The following is an 18,654-nucleotide window of genomic DNA, read 5'->3' on the forward strand; positions in this document are numbered from 1 at the left end:
ATTAATAAATACATAAATAGGATATGAGTAGATAGATAGATAGACAAACGATAGGTAAATAGATATTTTCTGCTGAATTGCACTCATACATAGCTAGCTTTCTTATATTTGGTAATCTTTCCTTGTGAAATAATGTTTCATTTTTATTTGTGCAATCTCTGCATGTCTATTTTGCATCTGATTGCTTCATAGATATGTCCCTTTCTTCTGCTTCTAAGACTGTCATTGGGAGGTGGGGCATTTCTGCTTTTGGTCTAGGTTAGTGTGACTCAGAGACCCTACTTGAGCTACTCAAGGCTGATCTCTTCTTGCTTCATGCTCAGATCTTTATTGCTTCTACTTTTTTTTTTTTTTCATTTATTTGTCTGTGGATGGGGCAGGGGCAGTTCTCTGGCAGTTTTATCTTCCTTTGCTGAGACCAGCAATCCCTCAGAGTACATCTTATATGGAGGCATTTTGGAGACAGCGGGTCCATCAGACCTGCATTTACCTGCGATTCTGGAAGCAAAATGATCATATTCATCAAATGAATTTCTGTATTTTTTCAGTAAGAAAGAAAACTTTAAAGTTTGATACAGACCAATATAACTCACTCTAGATGGTATAGGCTTTCTAACCTCCTATTTCTTGTGATATAAATTTAGAAAGACTTATTGAAGGGAAAATTTTGTCAGTATCTGTTGATTTTAAAATTTCCTCTATGTAGAATCACTTTTTTTTCCTCCCAATTTATTTATTTTCAGAATTCACTCTTAAATTAAATTACTTATTTTTAGAATATCTTTATTTACAATTATTTATAAAATTTATTAAAATGGAGAATGACTTAACGCATTGCCGTTTTTTCTATGAATAGGAACTCTTGACCACAACCTAGTTTTCTATCAATAGATGGGAATATATTAAAATATATTTGCTTAAAATAAATGAATAAATAAATAAATAAATTTGTCTATAGCTACACATAAATTATAGAGTCTTCAGGAAGATGAGGTAAATTACCTATTTTCTATTGATGTGGAAATATAATACATATATATATGTATGTATATATATATATTTATATATATATGATTCCAGTGTAGTACTGAGTTACATAACTTCTGAAATGATTTAATACACACACACACACAATTTTTGTATATTTTAGACATAATGCAAACCCTATATTTTTACACTAAAACAGTAAACTAAATTTAAAAAATTCATGTTAAAAAGCTTCAGGCCACTTGTCAATTTTTTTCATAATTCTAAACTAATATGTATTAATACTGTACACTTTTCTTTCAATGACAACATTACTTTGAGATATGATCATGTGTATTTATTTTATTGTGAAAATTGGCCTTGATATTCATAGAATTGAGTCTAGAGAGTTTTTAAAATAATGCTCCTTAATACCTATAGATGATATATAATTATAAAGTGTTTGTAATTTTTCAGTCTGATATTGATATTCTGAAATTATTTCTGCCTAATTGAGATGGCTCTATAACTCTTCTAGGAAACCAAAATCTAGAAAAATAGAAGTTCTGGTATTTACCAGTTAGTAAAATACCCAGAAACAAAAATGGAGCATGTTCGCTTGTAGAGGGGCAAAATGGCAGAGAAATAGGAGATGTTGTTTCAACTGGTCCCCTAACATGAGCTAAATGTCCACCAGAACACTCTGAACACCCATGAAATCAGCATGAGATGTAAGATTATACACTTTTGGATCTCTACAAAGGCAGAAGACATCAGTGGAGAGGTAAAGTGGAGTGGGAACTCTCAGACTGATATTGAGGATAAACAGAAAGAGGAGGGAGCCACCAAAAGCAAACCATTGGAGAGTAATATATAGATATGTAAGTGTCCTGTGATTGGGGACCCGCAGTAACTTGGCATCTGGTTAAAAGCACTCAAAAAGAGCAAAAGATCTTAAGGGGCAACTGGTCAAATCAGGTGATCATGGGCATGGGCCCAAGTCCACGGTCCTGGAATGGTCAGCACTGGTGACCACCTGTGCCAGAGAAAGCCCGGAAGGGCCCCCAGTCCATGGCCCCTGAGCCTGCCGCTTTCCACTGCTTGCACCACCTCTCAGACTGGGCACACTACCACCCACGCCTGAGAGAGCCCTGTGTGGGTGCCAGCTGGCAGTCTCTAGGCCTGCAGCCTTCCAGCCTTCCACACCTGAGAGAACCCTTCAAAGACTCCAGTTGGGGTCCCTTGGCCTGCAGTCTTCAGCAACCTGTGTTTTCACCAGGTGTGGGCATACCAACATGGGCGTGAATCTCAGACAGCAGTCCCAGCAAGCATAGTCACCCAGCTTTGGGCTCACCTGGAACAATATGACTCATGATTTTAGTGGAATGGGGGTGCAGAGATAAGTGGGGACCTCGGGCAACCACTGAGACAGTGGCTAGGGATACACACAACCTGTGGGAGTTTACAGTGTTCAGCAGGTTTTGCAGAAGGGGAATCTGTGTGTTCTGGACCACACAGAGGAGAGCAGACTGGGTCTTCTCTCCTAGGCAGAGGTCTGTCTGAGGACAGTTTACTTTCTATTAAACCTCCAAAAAGCTGAAAAAAGCCTTCAAAGAACAAAAACCTCCACAGAACAAAAGCCTGAATAATAGATATAAGCTTCAAGGTAATCTTTTTTCCTATTCAATACTGCCCCTATATATAAACCAGTTTTAATTTCCCTGTATCTATGGAAAGTTGAGTCCTTTAACAAAGATAACCAAATTCACCCAGAAGAACCAAAATAATTTTCCTCTCCTATATTGAGGGTTTATAACCACCTACCCATCTTATTCTTCTGTTAGTGTTCCTGTGTATTTGTTTATGTTTTTGTACTATATAAATCTTATTCTTGGGGTTCATTTTGGTTGGGTTTTTCTGTTTTTTTCTTGTCTTTTACTTTTGTTTGTCATTTTGTTTGTTCGTTTTTGTTTATGTACCTTATAAATCTTACTTTTGAGGTTCATTTTGGCTGGATTTTCTCTTTCTTTCTTTTTGGTGGTGACTTCCCATTGTTCTGAAACTTTTCAGGTGCACTTTGCACCCTGATTATGGTTGATATATTCAGATAGATTTTGGTTGATATATTCAGCTATACATCCCCTCAACCACCTCTTACCAAAATGACTAGGAGGAAGATCCAACAGAGGAAAAATTCAGAGAATGTGCCTTCTGACACAGAACTTTTGGATATGGTCATAAACAGTCTGTTGGAAAGGGAATTCAGGGTAACTTTTATCCAGCCAATGGCTAGGTTGGAAAAGACCATTAATGGTAACATGGAAACTCTAAGAGTAGAAATGAGGACAGATCAGGCAGTACTAAAAATGCTATCAATGAGATCCAATCTAATCTACTCTAACAGCTAAGGTAACCAAGGCAGAATATTGAATTAGTGATTGAGAAGACAAACTGAGAGAGAAAAAGGATCAGGAGGGGGCTTAGAAAAACAGCGTAAAAGCCATGAAAACAGAATTAGGGAAATAAATGATACCGCAAAACATTCCAATGTCAGATTTACTGGGATCCCTAAGAGGGTGGAGAAAGAGAAGACTAGAAGATACAGTTGAACAAATTCTGGATGAAAATTTCCCTAATATGGGTAATGGAACAAGTATTCATGTCTTAGAGGCAGAAAGGACACCACCCAAGATCAATACATCTAGAAAGTCCTCCAGACACTTAATTATGAAATTCATGAATCATAATTTTAGACAAGAAGTCTTAAGGGCAGCTATGGGGGTAGATGCCTTAGGTTCAGAGGAAGGACCATCAGAATAACATCAGAACTGTCCACAGAAACCTGGCAAGCCCGAAAGGGCTGACAAGACATATTCAGGGCACTAAATGAAAGAACATGCCGCCAAGAATATTCTATTCAGACTGGTTGACATTCAAAATGGATAGAGATAAAGAGCTTCCAAGACTGGCAAGGTTTAAGAGTATGTGACCACCAAGCCACAACTACAAGAAATATTAAGGAGGGTTCTATAAAAGAAGAAAGAAACCAAGAATGACATAGAACAGAAATTTACAGAAACAATATATAGAAAAAAAGACTTCTCAGGCAACATGATGTCAATGAAAACTATTCTTTCAATAATCACTTTCAGTGTGGATGGCCTAAATGTTCACATAAAATGGCACAGGTTTGCAGACAGGATAAAACGACAGGACTCGTCCATATGCTGTCTACTAAAGACACATTTGGAACCCATAGATACATCCAGACTGAAAGTGAAGCGATGGAGAATCACCCTTCATGCCAACGGGCCTCCAAAGAAAATTGGGGTAATGATTCCAATATCAGATAAATTAGGTTTTAAGCTAAAGACTGTAGTTACAGATACAGACAGACACTACATTATTCTTAAAAGGTCTATCCAACAAGAAGATATAAGAATTGTAAATATGGGAGCATCCAACTGCATAAACCAACTGCTAATCAAAATAAAGAGTCATATTGATATGAACATATTAATGTTGGAGAATCTTAACACACCACTCAGTAATAGACAGATCATATAAGTAGAAAATCAATAAAGAAACAAGAGCTTTGAATGAAAATTGGATCAGATGGACCTCATAGATGCATACAGAACAATCAATCCTAAAACACAAAATACATATTCTTCTCTAATGCACATCAAAATTTCTCCAGAATAGACCACATACTGGGTCACAAATCAGGGTTCAACTGATACCAAAAGACTGACATTATTCCCTGCATATTTTCAGACCACAATACTTTGAAACTAGAACGCAACCATAAGAAAAAGTTTGGAAGGAATACAAACACTTGGAAGCTAAAGACCATCCTGCTCAAGAATGTTTGGATCAACCAGGAAATCAAAGAGGAACTTAAAACAATTCATGGAAACCAATGAGAATGAAGACACATCAGTCCAAAACCTATAGAAAATGGCAAAGGCAGTCCTGAGGGCCAAATATGTAGCCATCCAAGCATGACTCAAAAAAACCTGAAAAATCTCGAATACACCAAATCTCTGTACACATTAAAGAACTGGAAAATAAACAGCAAATTAAGCCAACCCCATACACAAGAAAGGAAATCATTAATATTAGAACAGAGATGAATGAGTTAGAAACTAAAGATACATTAGAACACATCAATAAAACTAGACACTGGTTCTTAGAAAGAATTAATAAAATTAATAAACCACTGTTCAGAGAGAACAAAGAGAGGACCTAAATTAATAAAATTATGAACGAAAGGGGAGAGATCATGACAAACACCAAGGAATTGGAAACGATCTCCAGAAATTATTCTGAACAGTTATATGCCAATAAGTTAAGCAACCTAGATGAAATGGATGAATTCCTGGAAACCTATAGACTTCCAAGACTGAAACAGGAAGAAACTGAAAATCTGAATAGACCAGTATCTAGTAACAAGATTGAAGAAGTGATCAAAAACCTCCCCCAAAAAACAAGAGTCCAGGACCTGACGGATTCCATGGAGAATTCTATCAAACATTTAAAGAAGAAATAATTCCTATTCTCCTGAAGCTGTTTCAAAAAATAGAAACAGAAGGAAAACTTCCAGACTCTTTCTATAAAACCAGCAATACCCCGATCCCCAAACCAAGCAAAGACCCCATCAGAAAGGAGAATTTCAGACCAATACACCTGAAGAATATGGATGCCAAGATTCTCAACAAGATTCCAGCTAATAGAATCCAAAAGTACATTAAAAAGAGTATCCACCATGACCCAAGGGGATTTATCCATGGGATGCAAGAGTGGTTCAACATTTGCAAATCAATCAATGTGATAGAACAAATCCATAAAAGAAGAGAGAGGAGCCACATGGTCCTCTCAATTGATGCAGAAGAAACATTTGACAAAATACCACGTCCATTTCTGATTAAAACAATTCAAAGTATAGGGATAGAGGGAGCATTCCTCAACTTCATAAAATCTATCTTTGAAAAACCCACAGTGAATATCATCCTCAATGGGGAAAAGCTAACAACCTTCCCTTTGAGATCAGGAACATGACAAGGATGCCCTCCCTCATCACTGTTGTTCAACATAGTACTAGAAGTCCTAGCAACAGCAATCAGACAACAAAAAGAAATAAGAGGTATTCAAATTGGCAAAGAAGCAGTCAAACTCTCTCTTCTCAGATGATGTGATACTTTATATGAAAAACCCAAAAGATTCCACTCCCAAACTACTAGAACTCATACAGCAATTCACTAACGTGGCAGGATACAAAATCAATGCACAGAAATCAGTTGCTTTCTTATACACTAACAATGGAAACATAGAAAGAGAAATTAAAGAATTGATTTCAGTTACGATAGTACCGAGAACCAGAAGATACCTGGGAATAATCCCAACCAAAGAGGGAGAGGATTTGCACTCAAGGAACTACAGAGCACTCGTGAAAGAAACTGAAGAAGACACGAAAAGTTGGAAAAGCATTCCATGCTCATGGATTGGAAAAATAAATTGTTAAAACTCCTACACTGCCCAGAGCAATCTATACTTTCAATGCCTTCCTGATCAAAATTCCACTGGCATTTTTCAAATTGCTGGAACAAACAATCCTAAAATTTCACTGGAACCAGAAGAGACCTTTAATTGCTAAGGAAATGTTGAAAAAGAAAAACAACAAAGCTGGGGGCATGATGTTGCCTGTAATCGCTTGTACATCACTACAAATCTGTAATCACCAAGACAGCATGGTACTGGCACAAAAACAGATACACAGACCAGTGGAACAGAGTAGAGAGCCCAGATATGGACCCCCAACTCTATGGTCAAATAGTCTTCAACAAAGCAGGAAAAAATTCCAGTGAAAAAAACGCTGTCTTTTCAATAAATGGTGCTGGGAAAATTGGAGAGCTATGTATAGAAGAATGAAACTTGACCATTCTCTTACACCACACACAAAGATAAACATGAAATGCATAAAAGATCTCAGAATAAGGCAGGAATCTATCAAAATCCTAGAGGAGAACATAGGCAGTAACCTCTTCAACATCAGCCACAGCAACTTCTTTCAAGGCATGTCGCCAAAGACAAAGGAAACAAAAGCAAAAATGAACTTTTGGGACGTCATCAAGATCGAAAGCTTCTCCATAGCAAAGGAAACACTTAACATAGCAAAGAGGCAACCCACAGAATGAGGGAGGAATATGAAGATATTTGCAAATAACACTAGAGACAAGGGCTGATACCCAAGATCTATAAAGAACTCCTCAAACTCAACACACACAAAACAGATAATCACATCAGAAAATGGGCTGAAGGCATGAGCAGACACTTCTCCAAAGAAGACATACAAATGGCTAACAGACACATGAAAAAATATTCATCATCATTAGCCATCAGGGAGATTCAAATCCAAACCACACTGAGATACCACATTACATCAGTTAGAATGGCCAAAGTAAACAAGACAATAAACAACATGTGTTGGAGAGGTTGGGGAGAAAATGGAAACCATTGGTGGAAATCCAGGTTGGTGTAGTCACTTTGGAAAACAGTGTGGAGATCCCTTAGGAAATTAAAAATAGAGCTACCCTATGACCCTGCAATTGCACTATTGGGTATTTACCACAAAGATACAGATGTAGTGAAAAGAAGGGACATCTCTACCCCAATGTTCATGGCAGCAGTGGCCATAGTTGCCAAACTGTGGAAAGAACCAACATGCCCTTCAATGGACAAATGGATAAAGAAGATATGGTCCATATATACAATGGAGTATTATGCCTCCATCAGAAAGGATGAATTCTCAACTTTTGTATCAACATGGACGGAACTGTAAGAGATTATGCTGAGTGGAGGGGGACAAGATGGCGGGGTACTAGGAAGAGGCGTCTTTTCAGCTGGTACCCCAAAGTGAGCTGATTACCTACCAAAGAACTCTGATCACCCATGAAATCAGCCTGAGATCAGAATTATACACGTCTGGATCTCTACAGGGGCAGAAGACGCCAGTGAGCAGGTAAAGCGATATGGGAACAGCGGACTGATATCGGAAGATAAACAAAAGGGGGAGGGAGCCACCAGAGGCGACCGGTGCAAAAGTAATACCCCGATACGAGCGAGAGTGCCCTGCGTCTGGGGACCAGCATTAACTCGGAGACTGGTTGAAAGCACTCCAAAAGAGCAAAGGATCGCGGGGGCAAACTGTGGGAATCGGGGCGGCTAGGGACAGGGGCTTGAGTCCCCGGTCCCAGACGGCCTCCCCGGCGCGGAGGCAGAGAGAGTGCGGCGGAGAAACCGGCTCCTGGTCCCTAAGCCGCCAGCGTGCCCCAGAGCGCGGGGTTCCGGCTCCTGTGAGGGGATGGGAGCCGGTCTGCAGAAGGCGCGCTAGCCCTACCACAAAGCTTGAGATGCGCGTGCACGTCGCTCCAGCTCTCCTGGGTTTCTAAGGCCCTGGGGCGCTTCTTGACCCGGGCCATTGTTTCAAAGTCTAAGCCTCGCGCCCGCGAAACTCTTCCCCGGACAGAGGCGCGCAAAAGCCCAGCCTGCGGCTTACGGACCAGCGCCCCGTTCTCAGTGCCCCAGACGTGCGCCCGACCCACAGCCGCCTCTGAAAAGAGGTGCGCGCAAGCCGGGCACTCCCAGCCCCGGCCAGCGGCAAAATCTCAGTGTGCGATCGCTGCTTGGAACCTCTCTGGCGGTCAGGAGCTCCCAGACAGCCGCCACTGCCTTGGCTTTGGGGACGAGCAAAAGATCCTGCGCCCCCAGGGTCTTTAACTTGGAACCTGCACTGCCAGCATCCAAGGGGGAATTTATTCAGCTTCTGCACCCAGACTGAGGCTTCTGAGACGGAGATCAGGAAGTGTTCCAGGGTGCACCTTGACTGCACCAGAGTTGATACATCCAGCTACATCTGTTCAGTCTTCTCCCACCAAAATGACTAGGAGGAGGAATGCCCAACAGAAGAAAAATACAGAGGATGGACCTTCCGCAACAGAGCTAACAGCTATCAACATAGACAATATGTCGGAAAGAGAATTCAGGCTAACAATTATCCAGGCAATAGCTAGGTTGGAGAAAGCCATGGATGACCAAACAGAATTGATTAGAGCCGAACTGAAAGCGACCAGACAGGATGTTCACAATGTTAGGGCGGAGCTTAAAGCTACCAGGGAGGAGGTCCACAATGCTCTCAATGAGTTCCAATCCAATCTAAACTCTCTCAAAGCTAGGGTAACTGAGACAGAAGATAGAATTAGTGATCTGGAAGACAAACAGATAGAGAGAAAGGATCAGGAGGAAGCCTGGAACAAACAGCTTAGATCCCACGAAAGCAGAATTAGGGAAATAAGTGATGCCATGAAGCGTTCCAATGTCAGAATTATTGGAATTCCTGAAGGGGAGGAGAAAGAAAGAAGTCTAGAAGATGTCGTGGAACAAGTCCTTCATGAAAACTTTCCGAATCTCGCGAATGAAACCAGCGTTCATGTACTAGAGGCTGAACGGTCTCCACCCAAGATTATACACTCCAAAAAAACATCACGACACCTGATAGTCAAATTGAGAAATTATAATTGTAGGTATAATCTCTTGAAAGCTGCCAGGGCAAAGAGGCTCCTTACTTACAGAGGGAAGCCCATCAGAATAACGTCAGACCTGTCCACAGAGACCTGGCAAGCCAGAAGAGGCTGGCAAGATATATTCAGGGCACTAAATGAGAAGAACATGCAGCCAAGAATACTTTATCCAGCAAGACTGACATTCAAAATGGATGGAGAGATAAAGAGTTTCCAAGACCGGCAAGACTTAAAAGACTATGCAACCACCAAGCCGATACTGCAGGAAATATTAAGGGGGGTTCTATAAAAGAGGAAAAATCCCAAGAATAGCATTGAACAGAAATATAGAGACAGTCTACAGAAAGAAAGACTTTAAAGGTAACTCGATGTCAATAAAAACGTATCTATCAATAATCACTCTCAATGTGAATGGCCTCAATGCACCCATAAAACGGCACAGGGTTGCAGATTGGATAAAACGACAGGACCCATCCATATGCTGTCTACAAGAGACCCATTTTGAACCTAAAGATACACGCAGACTGAAAGTGAAGGGGTGGAGAAGCATCTTTCATGCCAATGGGACTCAAAAGAAGGCTGGGGTAGCGATTCTCATATCAGATAAATTAGACTTCAAACTAAAGACTGTAGTCAGAGATACAGAAGGACACTACATAATCCTTAAAGGGACTATCCACCAAGATGATCTAACAATTGTAAATATCTATGCTCCCAATATGGGAGCAGCCAATTACTTAAGAAAACTGTTAATCAAGATAAAGAGTCATATTGATATGAATACACTAATCGTAGGTGATCTTAACACGCCTCTTTCAGAATTAGACAGATCATCGAAGCAGAAAATCAATAAAGAAACAAGAGCATTGAACGACACATTGGACCAGATGGACCTCATAGATAATTACAGAACATTCCACCCTAAAACAGCAGAATACTCATTCTTCTCAAGTGCACACGGAACCTTCTCCAGAATAGACCACATACTGCGTCACAAATCAGGACTCAGCCGATACCAAAAGACTGAGATTATTCCCTGCATATTCTCAGATCACAATGCTTTGAAACTGGAGCTCAATCACAAGGAAAAGTTCCGAAGGAACTCAAACACCTGGAAGCTAAAGACCACCTTGCTTAAGAATGCTTGGATCAACCAGGAGATCAAAGAAGAACTGAAACAATTCATGGAAACCAATGAGAATGAAGACACTTCGGTCCAAAACCTATGGGATACAGCAAAGGCGGTCCTAAGGGGAAAATATATAGCCATCCAAGCCTTGCTCAAAAAAATTGAAAAATCCAGAACACACCAGCTGTCTCTACACCTTAAAGAACTGGAGGATCAACAACAAATCAAACCAACTCCACACATAAGAAGGGAAATCATCAAGATTAGAGCTGAGATCAATGAGGGAGAAACCAGAGATACAGTAGAACGTATCAATGAAACTAGAAGCTGGTTTTTTGAAAGAATCAATAAGATCGATAAGCCATTGGCTACACTAATCCTAAAAGAAAAGAGAGAAATCCCAAATTCATAAAATTATGAATGAAAGGGGAGAGATCACAACTAACACCAAGGAAGTAGAAACAATCATCAGAAGTTACTACGAACAGTTATATGCCAATAAGCTTAGCAACCTTGATGAAATGGATGCATTCCTGGAAAAATATAAACTACCAACATTGAACCAGGAAGAAATCGACAACCTGAATAGACCGATATCTAATAACGAGATTGAAGCAGTGATCAAAAATCTCCCAAAAAACAAGAGCCCAGGACCTGACGGATTCCCTGGGGAATTCTACCAAACCTTCCAAGAAGAAATAACACCTATTCTCCTGAAGCTGTATCAAAAAATTGAAGCAGAAGGAAAACTTCCAGACTCTTTCTATGAAGCCAGCATTACCCTGATCCCCAAACCAGGCAAGGACCCTACCAAAAAGGAGAATTTCAGACCAATATCACTGATGAATATGGATGCTAAGATTCTCAACAAGATCCTAGCCAACAGGATCCAACAACACATTAAAAAGATTATCCACCATGATCAGGTGGGATTCATCCCTGGGCTACAAGGATGGTTCAACATTCGTAAATCAATCAATGTGATACAACAAATTAATAGGAGAAGAGAGAAGAACCACATGGTCCTCTCAATGGATGCAGAAAAAGCATTTGACAAAATCCAACATCCGTTCCTGATTAAAACGCTTCAAAGTATAGGGATAGAGGGAACATTCCTGAACCTCATCAAATCTATCTATGAAAGACCCACAGCAAATATCATCCTCAATGGGAAAAAGCTTGCAGCCTTCCCGTTGAGATCAGGAACAAGACAAGGATGCCCACTTTCACCACTCTTGTTCAACATAGTATTAGAAGTCCTAGCAACAGCAATCAGACAACAGAGAGAAATAAAAGGTATCCAAATTGGTAATGAAGAAGTCAAACTCTCTCTCTTCGCAGATGACATGATTCTTTATATGGAAAACCCAAAAGACTCCACCCCCAAACTACTAGAACTCATACAGCAATTCAGCAGCGTGGCAGGATACAAAGTCAATGTGCAGAAATCAGTGGCTTTCTTATACACTAACAAGGAAAATACAGAAAGGGAAATTAGAGAATCGATTCCATTTACTATAGCACCAAGAACCATAAGATACCTGGGAATAAACCTAACTAAAGAGGTAAAGGATCTATACTTGAGGAACTATAGAACACTCATGAAAGAAATTGAAGAAGACACAAAAAGATGGAAGACCATTCCATGCTCTTGGATCGGAAGAATAAACATCGTTAAAATGTCTATACTGCCTAGAGCAATCTATACTTTTAATGCCATTCCGATCAAAATTCCACCGGCATTCTTCAAAGAGCTGGAGCAAATAATCCTAAAATTTGTATGGAATCAGAAGAGACCCCGAATCGCTAAGGAAACGTTGAAAAACAAAAATAAAGCTGGGGGCATCACCTTACCTGATTTCAAGCTTTATTACAAAGCTGTGATCACCAAGACAGCATGGTACTGGCATAAAAACAGACACATAGACCAGTGGAACAGAGTAGAGAGCCCTGATATGGACCCTCAACTCTATGGTCAATTAATCTTCGACAAAACAGGAAAAAATATACAGTGGAAAAAAGACAGTCTCTTCAATAAATGGTGCTGGGAAAACTGGACAGCTATATGTAGAAGAATGAAACTCGACCATTCTCTTACACCGTACACAAAGATCAACTCAAAATGGATAAAAGACCTCAACGTGAGACAGGAATCTATCAGAATCTTAGAGGAGAACATAGGCAGTAATCTCTTCGATATCAGCCACAGCAACTTCTTTCAAGATACGTCTCCAAAGGCAAAGGAAACAAAAGCGAAAATAGACTTCTGGGACTTCATCAAAATCAAAAGCTTCTGCACAGCAAAGGAAACAGTCAAAAAAACAAAGAGGCAACCCACGGAATGGGAGAAGATATTTGCAAATGACAGTACAGACAAAAGGTTGATATCCAGTATCTATAATGAACTCCTCAAACTCAACCCACACGAAACAGACAAACACATCAAAAAATGGGCAGAAGATATGAACAGACACTTCTCCAATCAAGAAATACAAATGGCTATCAGACACATGAAAAAATGCTCATCATCATTAGCCCTCAGGGAGATTCAAATTAAAACCACATTGAGATATCACCTTACACCAGTTAGAATGGCCAAAATTAACAAAACAGGAAACAACATGTGTTGGAGAGGATGTGGAGAAAGGGGAACCCTCTTACACTGTTGGTGGGAATGCAAGTTGGTGCAGCCTCTTTGGAGAACAGTGTGGAGATTCCTCAAGAAATTAAAAATAGAGCTTCCCTACGACCCTGCAATTGCACTCCTGGGTATTTACCCCAAAGATACAGATGTCGTGAAAAGAAGGGCCATCTGTACCCCAATGTTTATAGCAGCAATGGCCACAGTCGCCAAACTATGGAAAGAACCAAGATGCCCTTCAACGGATGAATGGATAAGGAAGATGTGGTCCATATACACTATGGAGTATTATGCCTCCATCAGAAAGGACGAATATCCAACTTTTGTAGCAACATGGACGGGACTGGAAGAGATTATGCTGAGTGAAATCAGTCAAGCAGAGAGAGTCAATTATCATATGGTTTCACTCATTTGTGGAGCATAACCAATAGCATGGAGGACAAGGGGCGTTAGAGAGTAGTAGGGAATTTGGGTAAATTGGAAGGGGAGGTGAACCATGAGAGACTATGGACTCTGAAAAACAGTCTGAGGGGTTTGAAGTGGCGGGGTGTGGGAGGTTGGGGTACCAGGTGGTGGGTATTATAGAGGGCACAGCTTGCATGGAGCACTGGGTGTGGGGAAAAATAATGAATACTGTTTTTCTGAAAATAAATAAATTGGGAAAAAAAAAAGAGATTATGCTGAGTGAAATAAGTCAAACAGAGAGAATCAATTATCATATGGTTTTGCTTACTTGTGGAGCATAAGGAATAACATGGAGGACATTAGGAGAAGGAAAGAAAAGTGAATTGGGGGAAATCATAGGAGGCTACAAAGCATGAGAGACTGTGGACTCTGAGAAACAAACTGAGGGTTTTGGAAGGGAGGGTGAGCCTGGTGGTGGGTATTAAGGAGGGCATGTATTGCATGGAGCACTGGGTGTGGTGCATAAACAATGAATCTGGGAACACTGAAAAAATAAAATTATATTTAAAAAATGGAGGATGTTCTACAGTTGAAAAATCAAAATTCAAGTACAACTCAGTGATTAAATCTTTCATACCTGTGACTGTGTTCCCTAAGTAAGTATATGAAAACAATGATTATTTTTCATATTATCTTAAAATTATGATTTAATTTACCTTTGAATGTTTAGTTTTTTAATTATTTGACTTTAGTATTATATCTCTCAAAGGTGTATGCAAACTGGAGTGCCTGGGTGGCTCAGTCAGTTAAGCTTCCAACTCTTGGTTTTGGCTCAGGTCATGATCTCAGGGTCAGCCCTGCATGGGGCTCTGGGCTCAGCCGGGAGTGTACTTGAGATTCTCTCTCTCTCTCTCTCCTTCTGGCCCTCTTCCCATATGTCCACACTCATTCTCTCAAATAATTTTTTTAAAGTATATGTAAACTGAATTTTTATTAAAAGTCAGTCTAGTAAGCCTATTACACAAATATAATTGTAATGAAACATGTAATATAGGAAGAAAAGTGAAAGAGAATGAAATATATATATATATATGATTCATATATAAGTTGTGTGAATGAAAGAAATATATATATATATGATTCATATATAAGTTGTGTTAGAGAAAGATCATGTCTTTGTCTCCAATAGCTCAGTGGATTATTGTGTGTGGGAGAAGAGCCCTGCACAGGATTCATTTCCATTGATCTAAGCAAAGTATTTTGTAAAAATACTTAGTTTTGTTGTTTGAAATGTGAATTTCAGCCCTTTGCTGTCAGTGTTATTTATATGACTAAATATGTCTGAGTTTGAAAAGACAGAGAACTTAAAACATTAAATAAACAATGGAAATAAACTATTAATATGCTCCAATAATGTTATTTTTTTAATAAATAACTATTTTGTCTCATTTTGTAATTGTAGAAAAGCAAGGATCAAAGTTGCTCAAGTCGGAAATATATTCACTTACAGTAATTATAATTAAGAAGTAATAAAATGTGGAATTAACCTTAGGTCGAAATGATCTGACATACATACACAAAATAGAAAATACACTTGTATATATTGTTTAAAATGAATTTGTTAAACTTTTGTGTACTGAATTTGATAATTAGAAATGTCATGTGTGGTGGGAGGTAATGGATAAAAAACCACAGCAGATGTAAAATTTGAAAAGAGAATTCTCATTCAGCTAAACTAGAAAACACATTTTTCTATGACTGTTAGACAATATAATGGAAACAAAATGATTTAAGCTTTGAAGTCTTACTGAAGAAGGCCAAATATTTGAGGGATGTAATAAAAGGATTTGTTAACTTATAGAAAAAAATCATTAGGTGTGCTAAAAGAAATTAAGAGGTACATAATATCTCCTGTAACCTACTGTAGAAAACTTTTAAATATAAATAAAATATTTTAAAACATTCTGAGGGAAAGAATGTAGATCATTTATTAGGTGTTGTGTTTCTCACAGGTTACTTGGAAGTGAGTGACTAGAGAAGATATATTGCAATTAGAGTACAAACCTTTATCAAGGAAAGTTTAATGACAACTTCACTAAGAATGAATGTTCAAAATATTGAGAAATAAAAGAATGGAAGGGCTTGCTGCACCTGAACAATGATGAAAAAAAGTGATTTACAAATGCTAGGTTTTTAGTGCAGGTGAGCAAAGAGCAAAGATAGTGATGCTTACATAAAACAGGGATGTGACTAGAAGCATGTTGTAATGGAGCATAGTTAATAAAAGGAAGATGCCGTTTAGTGTGATGATTAAACAAGCAGGTTCTGAAGCATCTGCCCGAGGCATTTATTATTCAAGTACCTCCATGGAATAGTGATTTTACAGCTCTATGCCTCAGTTTCCCCATCTATCAGATAGAAATGATAACCCTACCTACTTCTACAAAACTTTGAGGATTAAATGAATTATGTTACCTGAAACACATACAAAAGTCCCTTGAACATATTTCCTTTCAGCAAATATTGTTTATAAATAATATATATATTCATGTTGGTATGCCTTAATACCAAGGGCAATGATCTTTGATTACAAATTGAATACTAAAGCTACCAGTTACCAGAATATTAGAAAACAGGACTTGATAATGCACTTGTAAATGCTTTAAAATCTTTAGGTTATGTATTTAAAACGTCTATTTTTTTAAGTTTTTTTCTATCATTCTGACATCAGGTGGCCATAAAAACTATTCTACTGATAACTTAGAATTGTCCTGATTAGAGTGAACAAATATATTCTGAAACAATTCACGGAAACATTATTGTATCACACAATTGGCATGGGTTTGTTCTGAAGAAATCATACAGAGATTACAAAATTGACTTGCAATTAGAGATGATTAATACACTAACATAATGGAACAAGATAAATTAATTGAAAGTGTATAACAGAAAAAATTTAAGTTGACTACAGGAGATGTTTCTCTCCTCTCTCTCTCCCTCTCTCTCTCTCTCACACACACACACACACACACACACACGCACATTTAATCATAAATTACATTATTAGGTACTGTACATTGAGTTGGGTCTCCCCACCACCACCACCAATAATTCATATGTTAAATTCATGCCCCCAGTACCTCAGGATATGATTTTTTTCAAAGATGTAATCAGTTAAGATGAGGTCATTAGGGTGGGCTCTCATCCAATGACTAATGTACTGATAAAATAGGAAATATGAACACAGACACATACAACAGAGAGAATGCCATGTTGAAAAGAAGGCAGAGATTGACACAATGCTTCTACAAACCAAGAAAGGCCAATGAATTGTCAGGAAATCACTGAACTTAGACAAGAGGCCTAGAAAAGATTCTTTTGCAAAGTCTTCAGAAAGAACCAGCACTGCCAACACTAGATCTGAACCTCCAGCCTTAAGAACAAAACATTTTTATTTTTTAAGCCACAAAGTTTGTGGTGGTTTGTTTTGGTAGCCCTAGCAAACTCATACCCTAGATATTAAGGAAAGATCAAGTCTTCAATAATTAGAAAATGTTTGCACAGAGGTAGTCTAATGTACTAGATAATTATTATTTGTTTATTCTTGATAAAATACTGATGATTCCAGGCCTTTCTGGAAAGTCTAATGGACTATATTATACTCTTTTAACATATGAAGTAACCCAAATAAGATATATCTGTATGTGTATTTTACACAGTAGATTTCTCTAAAATTTATCTGATCAGCTACATCATGTTAATGAACTACAGCTAATTATAAATGTTATTAAAGCTGAATATTATAAAAAATAGACAATTATAACTCTGAAATGCATGCACTGTTTAATTTGATTGATAGCACTGAAGAAGTTTCATTTAGATTATATTAAAGGGATATCACATATTTCTATACCTCATAAATTACTTATATTTCTGGAGATATCCTGTTTGCATAGCTATTCAGGCAATTTGGAGAGATCAGTTCTGAATTTTAGAAGTAAATTCATCTACATGTCCCTTTGTCTTATAGGAAGTATATGAAGAAGAATTTGAAAGACTTGCATGTAACTCGATAACTCATATTTTGCCAAAAACTTGCAAAAAATATTTTTTTTCTCTGTAAGTGCTAGGAAAGGTAGCTTTATAGAATATACTATGTCATCTTTATCTGGAAAAGGTTAACTTTAACTGTACCTTTTCTAGAACAAAACCAAGAAATAGAGTCGTAATGATCTATGGTATTAAGTCAAGTTACTACCTAATGGAATGAATCTTCGATTTTTTTTTTTTCTATCTGAATGTACAATTTTTCACTATAGGTCTCAATGGGGATATTGCTATGAGCTCTGGCAATGTCTATCAGAGTAGGATATCTAAACAGATAAATGATAGTATTATAAAAGGAAAACATCATAGCATTTATTTATATACATTTGATCTGAAATAATAAATGATGCCTACTATGAAAACGTTACTAATATTTCATATGTGGAACAATTCTGGAGCTTTTAGAAGGTCTGCATTTCAGACAAGCTTGTATCCCATAAACAGGCAGGGTTGTCTAAAGGAAGCACAGCAGATCACTCAAAACACAATACAGGGTACCAAAAGCATCCTTATATTTTATTGATGTTTAGAATGTGGTGATATACTGCAATTTTTATGCACCAGGTTAATTTTACTAATACTTTATCTTAAAAAAAATGGCTTAAAAAGAGTCTGCAGAGAAATACCACTATGAAAGAAAATACCAGTAATGCTGAACAAATAAGCAAATATGCAAGAAACAAAACACATTTTCCTCCAGCTTGTACGTACTTCTCTCAGTAGTGGAATAATACAAAAATAAGAATAAATTTAACCACATCTTAATGAAAATCATCTAAAAAACAGAAAGGATCAAGATGATGATTTTAAAGGATAAATTTGTGTCT

This window comes from Neovison vison, chromosome 11, assembly GCF_020171115.1.
Source record: "Neovison vison isolate M4711 chromosome 11, ASM_NN_V1, whole genome shotgun sequence".
Taxonomy (NCBI): domain Eukaryota; kingdom Metazoa; phylum Chordata; class Mammalia; order Carnivora; family Mustelidae; genus Neogale; species Neogale vison.